The 13,771-nt window shown below is 35.6% G+C and overlaps 3 pseudogenes; 2 read left to right on the forward strand and 1 right to left on the reverse strand.

The window, feature by feature from the left end:
• The first annotated feature begins 1,276 nt into the window (after positions 1-1,276).
• On the forward strand, positions 1,277-1,359 carry LOC133076690 (U4 spliceosomal RNA; annotated as a pseudogene).
• Positions 1,360-1,707: 348 nt separating this feature from the next.
• LOC133076362 (elongation factor-like GTPase 1) lies at positions 1,708-2,870 on the forward strand (annotated as a pseudogene).
• A 9,273-nt stretch (positions 2,871-12,143) lies between these two features.
• Positions 12,144-13,473, reverse strand: LOC133076600 (tubulin beta chain-like; annotated as a pseudogene).
• Positions 13,474-13,771: the final 298 nt, after the last annotated feature.

Raw genomic sequence — 13,771 nt, forward strand, 5'->3', positions numbered from 1 at the left:
TATTTTAAGAAATTGCCACGACCACCCCAACCTTCAGCAACCACCACCCTGATCAATCAGCAACCATCAACATCGAGGCAAGACCCTCCACCAGCAAAAAATTACGACTTTCTGAAGGTTCAGATGAAGGTTAGCATGTTAGACCAATAAAGGTTTTTAAATTAAGGTATGTATATGTTTTTTAAACAAAATGCTATTGTATACTTTATAAACTATGGTATAGTGTAAACATAAATTTTATATGCACTGGGAAACCAAAAATTTGTGTGACTCTATTGTGATATTCACTTTATTGTGGTATTTGGAATTGAACTTACAGTATCTCTGAGGTATGCCTGTAGTTATAATTCTAAAATATCAGCTAATTGGAAATATGTATGACTAGGATATTTTGATAGTCTATCAATTTTCTGTCCTTTTCATATAAACATTAAGGCCATAAATTTGATTATTATTTATCAGAAATCAATCAATTTTTTCAAATTAAAATACATGTTATCTCTTCCACATTATCAAATGCAATTAAGTTATTCTCAAAAACAAAATTTTCAAGGGGAGGGGGTGGATAATAACAACAACAAAGTGAAAATACAATTCTCTATGTTGTTACCTAAAAAGTAAACTAAAAGTTAAAATTATTTATAATAAGAGAAAATTAATTATATCTATGTGTATATGTATATGCTTTCTATGTAGGGATAATTTGTATCTTATATAAATATATATATATTATATATACTAATAGATATATATATAATTTCTGGGAACTAAATATATAATGTTTACTTATCAAAATAACAGATAACTCCTTACATGATAGAGAGAAATTATACCAAAGTTTCTTAAAAGATCTATGTTTGTGTCAAGTACAGTTTAAGAGAAGGGAAAACTAAACAGTTTATGTGCTTTAATAATTCTAGTAACAAGGAGGAAAAAAAAATACCAGCATATTAAATTATGGATTATAAATTCAACCTCATAATCTAGAATCCAGTGATAATGACAATAATACATTCATAAATTATACATAACATTCATGGTTACATGAAACACAAACTTTCAAGAGAAAACAAATACTCAATATATTATAATTAATTGGGATACAAGAAACTTAGAAAGTTAGAATATAAATTCAAATTAGAATAGTCCAGAGTAAAAGACAGAATACCTATTGATCATTATAAGAAAACAGGATATTTAGTAGTGCTTTTCACATTGAATCAGAATTGGAGCCAAAGAACTGCCCAAACTGACCCACATTTATGATGAGAGAGTCGGCTTTGCGCAGTGGCAGTGTCGTAGCCAATGAGGTTTATCCAATGCGCGATTATTGTTAATTGAAAAATTTTCCCAATAATGAGAGAGCCAGTCAGAGTCAAAAGATTTCATTAAGACTAAGAAGTGATCATGACATATTCCTTAAATTTTCAGGCTCCATAAAAAATACCGGGCAGGAAAAAAGTCAGAGTGAGTGTGGAAGAGAGGGAAACACAACTGCACTGTCAGTGTAGTCAAACAGTGTCCAAGCTTTGGAGAAGAGTGTGGTTTACTCTCCCATTAGCCAAGTGTATGTATGTGTGTGGATATGTGTGTTTTCTAAAAGGAGAGATTGAAAGTTTGTCACCTGGATTTTAGGTAAAAGGAAAGAAACCTTTCTAAAAGGTTTAAAGAAAACCTTTACTTGAAGACTTGACTCTGTAAAATATATGGAATTTGCGTGATGTTGTCTTGAAAAATGACAAAGAAAAAGTTGATGAAATGGTGACTTCTTTAGGATTAAAAATTGGAGCTCAGGTGGCATGACATTCAGATCCTTAAGTTCAAATTAATGCCATCTGCAGTCAGTGACTACCCATATCCCATGCTGTTCTTGCTACAGTGTGTGAGAAACTTCCTAGTCCCCTGGATATTACAGCTGAGAGAGAAAAGAAACAAGATGATGTACACAGCTTAACTCTCTTTCACCAAAACCCAGGCACTAAAACAGCTTTTATGAAATATGGAAATGAAGATACTGCTCTAGTTATTATCTTTGTTTCCAAAATGTTTGCAACTGATGCTAAGGCTTTGCCTTAGAATAAGCCAAGATTGTCCGTTCAAAAAGAAATCGCTCAGAGGCGTGAGCATACAAGGCTAAGGCACATGAAGAAGCTTGTAGCAGCACAGGGGCAGGCACCCTTGGAGCCCATCCAGTATGGGCGTGCTCTTGAAACAAGTCCAAAGGTAGAAGAGCCAAAAGGTGATGAGCAGCAGGTGGAGAGTATGACCTCTAAAACCTGTGCTCCAGGAAGGAAACAACTAAGAGTCTTTTATTGCATTTGCTCGAGTATTCAGTGGCATGGCTCAAAGGGGAAAGAAAATTTTGTCTTGGGGCCCAAATACAGTTTTGTTGAGTTTTTGTAATGTATATCTTTAGGCTTCTCAACTCCGGTAGATGACCTTCCCCAAGTTCCCCACGTGGCATGCTGTAATCTGGAGAACCTGTATCTTCTGCTAGGAAGGGAGCTGGGAGACCTAGAGGAGGTACTTCTAGGAAATGTGCTAATAGGATGCCAACAAGACTTTGTGCTGAAATCTGCAACACTGTGTAACTTGTCATCGTGCCCGCCATTTATATCACTCAACTTTGAAGCACCCCTATTGTGAAGGTTGCCGTTGGACCAAAATACCCAAGTGAAATGCTTCAGTCTGTCAAAGAAATTAAGCTGTTGAACCAAGCTGATCCCTGTGTCCAGATCTTAATTCAGGAAATGGAAGAGCACAACTTTATATGGAAGAAAAGATTGTGGAGCAGGCAGAAAAGCAGAGAACCCTCAAAAAAAATAAATAACTACTACTATAAGCAGATTATTTTCTTCATAATAAATTAAAAAGAATTGCCTAGCGTTTGATATTGGGAAGATATTGCATGCTGCAATATCTCTGTGCATTCACTTTTAATAAAGTTGATCGATATAAGTATCTTCTAAAAATGCCAAAATTCTCCTGTCCATCTCTGAGCAATGGAGAAGAGAATTGAAGAGATATAGAGCAAGGATAAAAACGATAGGAAAGCCAACTTTCCACACTGTGTTTCTAGGACAGAAGGAGTGAGTTTTTCATAGGGCAAGTGGACACCCCAGAAATGAATAGAGCTTGAACTGCTGTTATTTCTCCCAAGAGGATTGTCTGCAGATAATGAATACAAAGAGCATGCACTGTGGATCCATGGGTGGCAGGAGGTAAGGGGATTCCTATAAAAGGATTAGGTCAAACTAAGTCTACATAGGTAGAATCTTCCCCAGGTCCTTCAAAGAACTCACACATAAATCCTTTGAAAGAACAAGTCCTTGGACTATGCCACATAGAGGACATGAATGGCCAATCAGTGCCAACCAGAGTGTCAAAAACAGCAAAGTAGAATAAAGCAAGTGTCAGTTAGGTAAAAAATGCTTCCTTTCCCACCTTTCTTCAAGCTCCTCAATAATTTGGAAAAATCTAGCCTCAAAAAAGGAAAATTGGAAAAAGTGAATTAAAGCTAACCATAAACTTCCTTTTTTATTCCCACCATTTACAGTCCCAGAAAAAAACATGAAATGGGCTCTGTACTTGAAGGAGGAGAAAAATTAAAATCAATTCATCCTTAACTTGATTGATCTTTAAAACTTCTAAGTCACCAGAGAATTTTGGTATCTGCTCAAGATATAACAGAGATAAACTTGGAGATTTGACAGAGCCTGATTAAATTCAGTGAATTTACAAAAATGTCATTTATACCCCTCTGTTTTGAGACTCCTCAATATACTAGCTGCTACATTTATAACATTCTTCAATAACTATGTGCCTTTTAATAGAGCTGTATTACTTTCAATGCACTGCAAAGACTCTTTAAATATGTACGTGACTTAAAATTGTTTATACACTAAAAGAAAGGCTCTATTCATTTAAAGGAAGTAGTACAATAGAAGCGTATATGGAAAGAGACTCAGTTAATACTTATGCTTCCTCCTGGTGCCCTAGATATTTCAGAGGTGGCAATGTCATAACTGATATCATTTCCCTATATTATTTTAGAAATGGATAGGAGGAGACTAAATAAGATTTAACTCTGTCTTTATATTGAACAGAAAACATGGTAATGGAAGCAACAAGAGTCTCCAAAAATTTGTTTTCCTCCTTCTCTATTCAAGAAATATTTATTGGCAAAGGAAAATGTTTCACATTTTTTAGAAGTGACTGTTAAGCAATATTTATCTTATCAATAAATGTTTTTTCTCTTCAAACAAGCACCCTCAATGCAAATACAAAAAATTATATCTCTAATCCACATAGCTTGCTTTCTTAAATTAGTCACCTAGAGGATAAGTAATAGCCCTGTACTTGAATACATCATTTACTCTGGTAACCTATTTTTTTTCAGAAAATTCATTGACTTCAAAGCTAATTACTCAAAGGTAGGATTTTGTTCTCGATTTATATGAAGTGTACTATTCAGCAAAAACCATGGTTAAGCTTGACACGTGATAGATAGATACATAAATACATAGTTTTTAATGACATATATTGCATTTGAAATTAAGACTATTTTATTCAGTTAAATTTTAAGCATCAAAGTTTCTGAATACCAGTCCTAAACTAATTTCATTCTAATGTAATGTTTTATGAATAATGTCTAATTTTGCACAGTGATTTTTTTAAAAAACTATTTATTAGAAATAATACTTGAGAAGTTATAAAAGGGGAAAGCTAGCTGCATGTGATAAAAATATTGATCAAGATTCGAGTGGGACAGAATATTTGAAAATCATTTTTTGAAAATCTATCAATACTTTGTTTTGTGTCATCAATTCAAGCAATTTGTTAGCCTAGTGTTATTTCTCTGAGGGAAGATATATAAGAGGTGGTCTGCCTTTTGTTTATAAAAGCCTACTCCCTGTGAATAGTCTACAAAGGTGGATTTCTAAAGCTATTACAAAGAGTTGAGAGACATGTTGGTGCAGGGAAATAAAGGAAAATTCCAGAGAGAGAAAGAAACTATTTGAAGCTTAATTCTGTGAAAGAGTCTAAGGGTGATGGAGAAACCTCAAGTATTTTTTGGGACATGATAATAGAATGTGTATCCATGTATGAATACACATGGGTCTTATTCATTATTCAGTTTGACAAGATATTCATTGGGCTCTTTCCATATGAAGAGATGCATACCAATTTTATTGATCTTAATCAATGCAGTATTAAGTAAATCATTTAATTTTAGGAAGGTCAACAGTCCAATTAAATGTAAATATTAAGTATAAATTTTAACTGATGGTAAATAGTATTTGCTTAGGTCAACACCAGTTATTAGTGTATTTTGACAAGTAGCATTCAATTATTGCAGTCCATACCTCTGTCTCAGTATTGAAAAAGGGTACCATCTAACCAATATTTTAAACTGTATCATACCACCCTACTCTACACATAGTCCCATAATTGGTAATTTCAGCTATCAAGAGATTACCAATAACTAGAAAGGAACATAAGTGATCATAACAGTCCTTGAATAAAGCCTTTATTTATAGATTATTTACTCATAGCCCATTTTCACACAATTTTCATTTGCTTGGTTAGCTTGTTTCCAGTATTATAAAAATTAAAACTCACAAGTGGGTAGGCTGATAAATACAGGCACAATAAGAGCTTTTTAATTATGAAAGACTGACCATAACAGCAAGATACCCAAATGTGTAAATACACATGATATTATTAAGTTTATAAAATAAGCACGAGTATAAAAATCTACATAAATGAAACAAAACAAATCAATTAAATCCTAATGAAAATTGTATTTGAGTTATTTTATATGCTGGTCTTTTACTGTAAAAAGGCAATTCCCACCTCTCCATCACCTTACACACACACACTCCTAACAGCACACCCTAATGATCCGATTCCTGCCACATTTATGCATCAGAATTCCTCTTGTGTATGTTCGTTAAAGAAAAAAACCTTGGAGAGAGGTTCTGGAAAAAGAAGAAGTATATAGTCGTGAAAATCTCTTATTCCTATTGGATATCACCCCTGTTATTATGATAGAAGGAAATGAAAATGAGAAGATATTCTGATAGTCTGAATAGAGGCAGAACTGCTTCCAGCCCAAAAAGAGGAGGCCATTTTGTACACTTCAGGCAGTGCATGCTTGGATTCTCTGGGAACATCAGGACACAGCAATCATAACCAGATATACTTGGCAAGCCTGTGTAAGAGAGTGGAAAAATGGAGGCTACTCTAAGTAGCTTGCTAAAGTAAGAGAAAAAGAAGGATGGAAATTCTGAACGATAACTGCAGACTTACTGTGCAACAAATATACTACATGGATGATCCTCAGGAATGACTAATAGACCCTTCAGGTAGTTCTGAGATTCTGTTTTAACTTATTTAAGAATTAGCACTGCAATAGATATTTAAGATATGAACATTTTGGTTCCTGGTAATGAAATAAGTTCTTCAGAAGTTTCATTTATGTACAATTATTCATGCCCAGGTAAAGTTGGTAGTTCCCTACTGTCTTGCACTCTGTTTGCTATTCTCAGGAGTTTTACAAATCTCAACTGAAGGTGGTTGAGGCAAAGATCCATATCTTACACTTTTAAGAGAAATTTACTCTGAAATCCTGACTCAACGCCTACTTGGTGATCCCAACTGGACCACTTTTCACTTGAAATCTAGCCTTGAGCTCTAAGCAGTTTGCCCTTGATGATTCTCCTGCGTCCTCTGGCTGCCCCTTTAGTCTTCTGGAATCAACAGTTCTTCTTAAGTAGAGAAAATAAAGCTCCAGGCCAAAATAAGACAGAAAGAGCAAAGAAAAAAAAAAAAAAAAAACTGGCAGTCTTTCTCTCTTGTGATTCCTTTACTTCATTCACTCAGGCTACATACTCAGTTTTTATACAGTGAGCGAATCATGATGGAAAGGAGAAAAAAAACAATATAATTCCCTTTTCATTGAAGGTTAGGTAGTATTCAACATTCTTCCAATGATTGCTGGTCTATTTCATTAATACATATTTGTGGTGGTTTTATTATGCTGTAATCTTTTTCAGTACTCCTTTTGTATGTCCATCATACTAAGTGGTCTCCCCTACCACCTTAAAGGGACAGGGATGCTTTCAGTAAATTTGGGGCCAATTTGTATTTTGCCTTCTCTCTTTTTATTTCATTTCCATGATAATTTTTATATTTTAGTAATATCTAATGGATTATTTGTTATAAATAAGTAAAATATCTGCCCTAATTACATCATATGGTAGACAATATACTTCACTTAAAATGTGATATATCTTAGAATTATTATGTATTTTTTAGTGTACAATTATGATATGATAGACTGTTGAAAGACAGTCATGGTGGTGTCTTGGTTTAACATAATGGCAATAGAGTTTGAAGAAAGAAATGGCTTTACATCACTAGTAGAATGAATACCTTTTGGCAATAGATTAAGTATGAGTTCTGAACATAAGTAAAAATTTAATTCTATCTTAAGTAATTAGTTTCTTAAGGACAAAGAAATCAAGTTGTTTGTGCTAGTATTGAATTAGATACTCAAGTACCTGGGAAAAAAAGGCAATCCGTACATACACATTTAAAGCTTACAAAAATCTTAAGTGAGAAACACATTTCCCAAATTTTGGTATAGAGGTGACATTTAAAATCACAGAGATAGATGAGCTTGCCTAAGAAGAGAGAAGGGGCAGATATTAGTAGATGCTCAGAACTTGGGTTCAGCAACTGAACAATTAGTGATCTGGTGGATGCTGCCTGCTAATATATAGTCTTTTTAATATGATTCCAGTCTGGAGGGTTTTCAGGTCATATCATCTTAAAGAATTAGAACCCTGAGTTTTTCCTATTTTAGGGAGTGTATTTATTTTTGAATATTGTTATTTTTCAAAAGAATGGTCAGGTTTATTTTACATTATAACAATTAACATTTATTTCATCTTTGCTTAATTTTCAGTTTATCAGCTACCATGAAACAATTTGCACTATTTGATGCTTTTTATACTTTTACAGCATGCAATTATGAAGAAAAGATACTATTTTATTTGTATTTATGAAATGTTAGATTTTTAGATATTTAAACTGTACTTAATTTAATATAAAATAGTTATTTAATATAAATAGATTTAATGATAAAAATCATTTAAACTTTAAAAAAATTTATTGTAGTATAGTTGATTTACAATGTTGTGTTAGTTTCAGGTGTACAGCAAAGAGAATCAGTTATACATATACATATATCCATTTTTTTTTTTTTTTTAGATTCTTTTCCCATATAGGCCATTACATAGTATTGAGTAGAGTTCCCTGTGTTATACAGCAGGTTTTTATTAGGTATCTATTTTATATATAGTAGTGTGTATATGTTAGTCCCAATCTCCCAAATTATCCCTCCCCCCCCATCTCCTGGTAACCACAAGTTTGTTTTCTACATCCATGACTCTACTTCTGTTTTGTAAATAAGTTCATTTGTACCCTTTTTTTTCAGATTCCACATATAAGCAATATCATATATTTGTTTTTTCTGTGTCTGACTTATTCCACTCTGTATGACAATCTCAAGGTCCATTCATGTTGCTGCAGATGACATTATTTTATTCTTTTTTATGGCTGAGTAATATTCCATTGCATATATGTACCACAACTTCTTTATGCATTCCTCTGTTGATGGATATTTAGGTTGCTTCCACGTCCTGGCTATTGTAAATAGTGCTACAATGAACATTAGGGTGCATGTATCTTTTTGAATTAGGCTTTTCTCTGGGTATGTGTCCAGGAGTGGGATTGCTGGATCAGCATCAAAAAACCTATAAACAATAAATGCTGGAGAGGGTGTGGAGAAAAGGGAATCCTCATACACTGTTGGTGGGGATGAAAATTGGTACAGCCATTATAGAGAACAGTATGGAGGTTCCTTAAAAAATAGAACTACCAAAGCATTTAAACTTAAATATCAGCAGCAATTAGGTAACTTAATACAGTTTTATCTGGATGTTGAAGATATTTATTTTAAAAATCCACATGATATGTTTGGAAAGAAATTTCCAGGAAAATTCCATATTCTCCTTACAATTGTGCTGAGATATACTGGGAGATTATCAATAGTAAATAAGAAGGAAAATATATCCTTAACAATTGAGGGGATGGTAACAACAGAAGGCAGACCTGAAATAAAGAATATATTTATATTATGGGGTAGGTTATTAAACAATCTCCTTTGGAATGCCATGAATAATTATTCCAGAAATTCCCTAGCCAGGTCCATTTCACTCTTGGAAACTTGAAGCCCTCAGTTCTTACTAGCAGTCCTGGTTAACTTGCATAGAATCATCCAAAATACATATTCATTACAACCAGGGTTAAAAAAAGAAGATAAGATATTTCCAAGGTAATAATAGTGCAGGGACAGGAATGGGAATTGGATTTCAGTTCTTTGTGTGTCCTCCATTTCCTGTCATGGGAAAGGAGACTTTTTATAAATGGGGCTCCAAATTATGAGCTTCTCTATGTAGCAAATGTAGGGGGTCACATAACTCAGCACTTCTTGTACAAATCTTTTATATTTAGCTTGTTATAGTATCTCTACAGTTAATTTCAGAAAGGCAAAAGTATAGATGAGTAAAATCTAAATTAAAATTCTAAAATAAAAAAAAAATTATTCCTCTTGTCTTACCTGCTTGATTTATCCCATTGGATTTCCCATTGGCCTTTATGCTTTTATTCTTGCTATTAGAGAGGGGAACTAATTCATAAGTTTTTTTATCCAGAAGACAAACTCTCCCAGATAGGACAAATCATATGTTTGCTGATATTTACCATTTAGACCATTTTTTACCTTTAATATTTAAGGATTTCTCTATTTCGTACACATCTGAGTGACAATTCCTAAACTTTTCTTTTATTTGGAAATCTATAATTATTGTACATACTGCCCCCATGCAGGACATTCTGGAATACGATAAAATGATAGTTGGTTACTCGGTTAATGTTTTATCAATATGTCCCATTTTATTTTTATAGCAAATAACTTTTTATGATTTTAGTTGGAAAAAAGCAACAATACACAAAACACTGAAAATCAGTACTGAGTTGTAAAATAGATGAATATTTTACACACCTTTCATCCTGTGAAAATGCATAAGATTGCATGATTAATAGAGGACTTCAGCAAAATTCCTCAAAACATTTCAGTCAAGGGTATCAATTCACAAAAGATAGCCACACTAACTAAAAATATGAGCTTAGGTATTTTGAATGTGGGTGCATATGTCTTTGTGTGTGTGTTTTTTAAATTTTGGTAGACAATTCAATTGTAACAAATGTACTACTAAAGAAATAAAAGACGTGCTCAACAAAAATTGGAACTGAATGCTGTGCTTAATAACTAAATCATAAATTTTATTTCTGTGAAATGTATTGACACATGCGATACAAATTTAACTCTTAAGTAACTATGCTATTTAAAGATATACAAGTCATGCTATTTTTATGTTGATACAAAGTTTTAAGAAAATATGCTGTTGGTTAATGAAATTATGAAGGAATACATCAAAGAGCAATACTCTTATGATAAAGTCATTTTAACTTCATTTTTCTCACAATAATATAGTATAGTCTCCAAAAAATTTCACACAAGATAGGAACATAATGAATGTGAAATTTGGTCATACTCTAAAGTTAATCCCCAAGAAAATTCAATTTATTAAAATCTTGTTACATGTGTTTACTGCTATATATGTTTACATATATTTGTTTAGCTGTACACAAATTGGGTAACTATACACACATTATTTTGTACACTTCCTTTTTCACTAAATAGTTTGTGGTTATTATGGTCAACACAAATAGAGTTAGGTATGTATATAGTGATTACAAAATATACTAGAGCAAGTTCTTTGGGGAAAAATATCTATCACTGCAAAAATGTCTGTTATTTAATTTTTAAAATAGGTTTTATTCTATTATGGATCATATCAGAGTGTTTAATAAAATAAGTCATAGTGTGAACTTAAGAGAGGAACCTATGTTTGCCGAATTTATTCTTGGCTTGAGATTCTTCTTTCTTTCTTTCTTTTTTCTATTCCCACTTATTTTTGGCTCTTGGGGCAATGTCATCTTTTCAATATGAAAAAAAAAGCAACAAGTTCAGCACAAAACAGAAATCTGAAGTGTAGAATAGGACAAAACCAGGGTAGGGGGGAAAAGGCAATAGTAAAAGCAAGAGATGAGATGTTGCCAAAAGATTAAGTGTGTCCTGTCCCCTATCTGGGGAATGACATTTAGATGGCAGCACATACCTTTCCATATATGTACAGAAGGACTGATATATGTTTTTTTTTTTTTTTCTATAAGAAAAGATAGGACTGTGGAGGGGCTTTCTGGAGGCTTAGGGACCAAAGCTAGTCTCTCTCTTGCTCCCCTTGATGCCTTTTTCCCACCAGGGTAAAGGAAGGAATCCAACATTATGAAGGAGGTAAAGTGGAAGAGGGAAGGATCCCCCTTGACAAGGTGGGGGTCAGACCCCTGCAAAGGAAACCACCCAAGACAGAGCTTGGAGGAGACTGAAAATGGAAATAATACTGTTAACACCTCCCCAGAAGCTGAGAGAGGAGTGGGGAGATATCTGGAAACTAGGACTTCAATAGCCTGGATGCCCCTCTTCAAAACCTCACCCCTTCCTTGTAGGGACTTCTACCTGCTGCTTGGTTTCCTTTCCCCTGGGCTACCACACAGGCCTAGGGTGGTGGTCATCTGTCTGGGTTGTCAGCCCAGTGTTCTAAATGAGATTTGATGAGACCTAGGTTCTTGATGAGTTATCTTGAAAACGAAGTGGGAAATGTTAACTGGACAGATGGGAGGAATGGGCACTAGAAGGAAATACAGGGTTACCCAGAATGGCAGAAATCGTTCTGCCAGAAGTGGAAAGAGAGAGGAGACATTCAACAAACAACAAATATTTATTGAGTACCTATTATGTGCCAGGCACTGTTTTAGAACCTCTACCCACTTCCCAAAAAAAGGAAAAAAAAAAAATTGAGTCAGAAAATGCAAATTCTGAGGAAGAGGAAAGGGATGATTGAGGAAGAAGGCTGAGGGAACTGAGAAGCCTTAGGTGATGGGGTTCGGCCTTAGGCCTCCTCTTCAGCCTCCTCACCGAAAATCTCTTCTTCTGCAGTGGCATCTTGCTACCGGTGGTATTCAGAGACGAGGTCATTCATGTTGCTCTCAACCTCCGTGAACTCCATCTCGTCCCTGCACTCGCCTGTGTACAGTGGAAGAAGGCGTTCCAGCAGAACATGGCAGAGAACTGCACTCAGGTGAGCTTGAACAACTCCTGTATGGCCGTGCTCTTTCTGATGAAGGTGACCACAATCTTGAGGCCACAGAGTAGGATGTTGCAGACAGCCGTCTTGAAGTTGCTGGGGATCGATTCCAGGAAGTAGCTACTGCTCTTGTTCTGCACGTTGAGCTTCTGCTCATCCACCTCCTTCATGGACATTCACCCACGGAAGACAGGAGCCAAGGTGAGGTACCAGCCATGGTGGGAGTCACAGGCAGCCATTGTGTTCTTGGCATAGAAGATCTTCTGGGTGAGCTCGGGCACAGTGAGTGTCCGATAATGCTGGTTTCCACCTCTGGTTAGAGGGGAAAATTCAGGCATGAAGAAGTGAAGACATGGGAAGGGCACCATGTTGACCACCAGCTTGCAGAGGTCAGCATTGAGCTGGCCAAGGAAGTGGAGGCAGGTGGTGACACCACTCTTGGTGGCCAGGATGAGGTGTTTCAGGTCCCCTTAGGTTGGCGTGGTCAGCTTGAGGTTGTGGAAGCAGATGTTGTAAAGGGCCTGGTTGTGGATGCAGTAGGTCTCATCAGTGTTCTCCACCAGCTGATGGACGGTGAGGGTGGCATTATAGGGCTCAGTTACAGTGTCAGACACTTTGGGTGAGGGCACCACACTGAAGACTTCATGATACCATTGGGATACTCTTCACGGATCTTGCTGATAATCAAGGTGCCCATTCCAGAATCCATGCCCCTACCCAGCGAGTGGGTCAGCTGGAAGCCCTACAGGCAGTCACAGCTCTCGGCCTCCTTCAGAACCACATCCATGACTGAGTTAACCAGCTCGATCTCCTCTGTGTAGTGGTCCTTGGCTGAATTGTTGCCTGCCCCAGACTGACCAAAATCAAAGTTGTCTGGTCTGAAGGTCTGACCAAAAGGACCTAAGTGAACAGAGTCCATTGTCCCGGGTTCTAGATCCACCAAGATGGCATGAGGAACATATTTGCCACCTGTGGCTTCATTGTAGTTCATGAAGATGTGGTCTAACTGCAGGTCTCTATCCCCACGATAGATGTCAGTGGGGTCTATGCCATGTTCATCACTTATCACCTCCCAGAACTTGGCACCAATTAGGTTGCCACACTGACGGACCAGGATGTGCACAATTTCCCTCATTGTTCAAATTTATTCTAATTTTTTTGCTTGCCTCAAGGTGTGTATGGGGCAAGAAAATTATATGTAATTAGTTTTTCTCTGCTGCTGGTCACAGGCTGGAAGGATGGAACGGGTCCCGGAGGCTGGAGAAGCAAGATACGAATGCGGCATCAGGAAGGCTCTGAGAGAGGATTCTTCTTTCTAATACCACAATTACTACCTATAAGAACTGCAATTCCATTTTCTAGAAATACATTTTATTATTGAAATTATTTTCACATTTTAAAATGTGTTACATATTTTGAAATAGTGTCTATAA

The sequence above is a fragment of the Eubalaena glacialis genome, chromosome 16 (genome assembly GCF_028564815.1).
Source record: "Eubalaena glacialis isolate mEubGla1 chromosome 16, mEubGla1.1.hap2.+ XY, whole genome shotgun sequence".
Lineage (NCBI taxonomy): Eukaryota > Metazoa > Chordata > Mammalia > Artiodactyla > Balaenidae > Eubalaena > Eubalaena glacialis.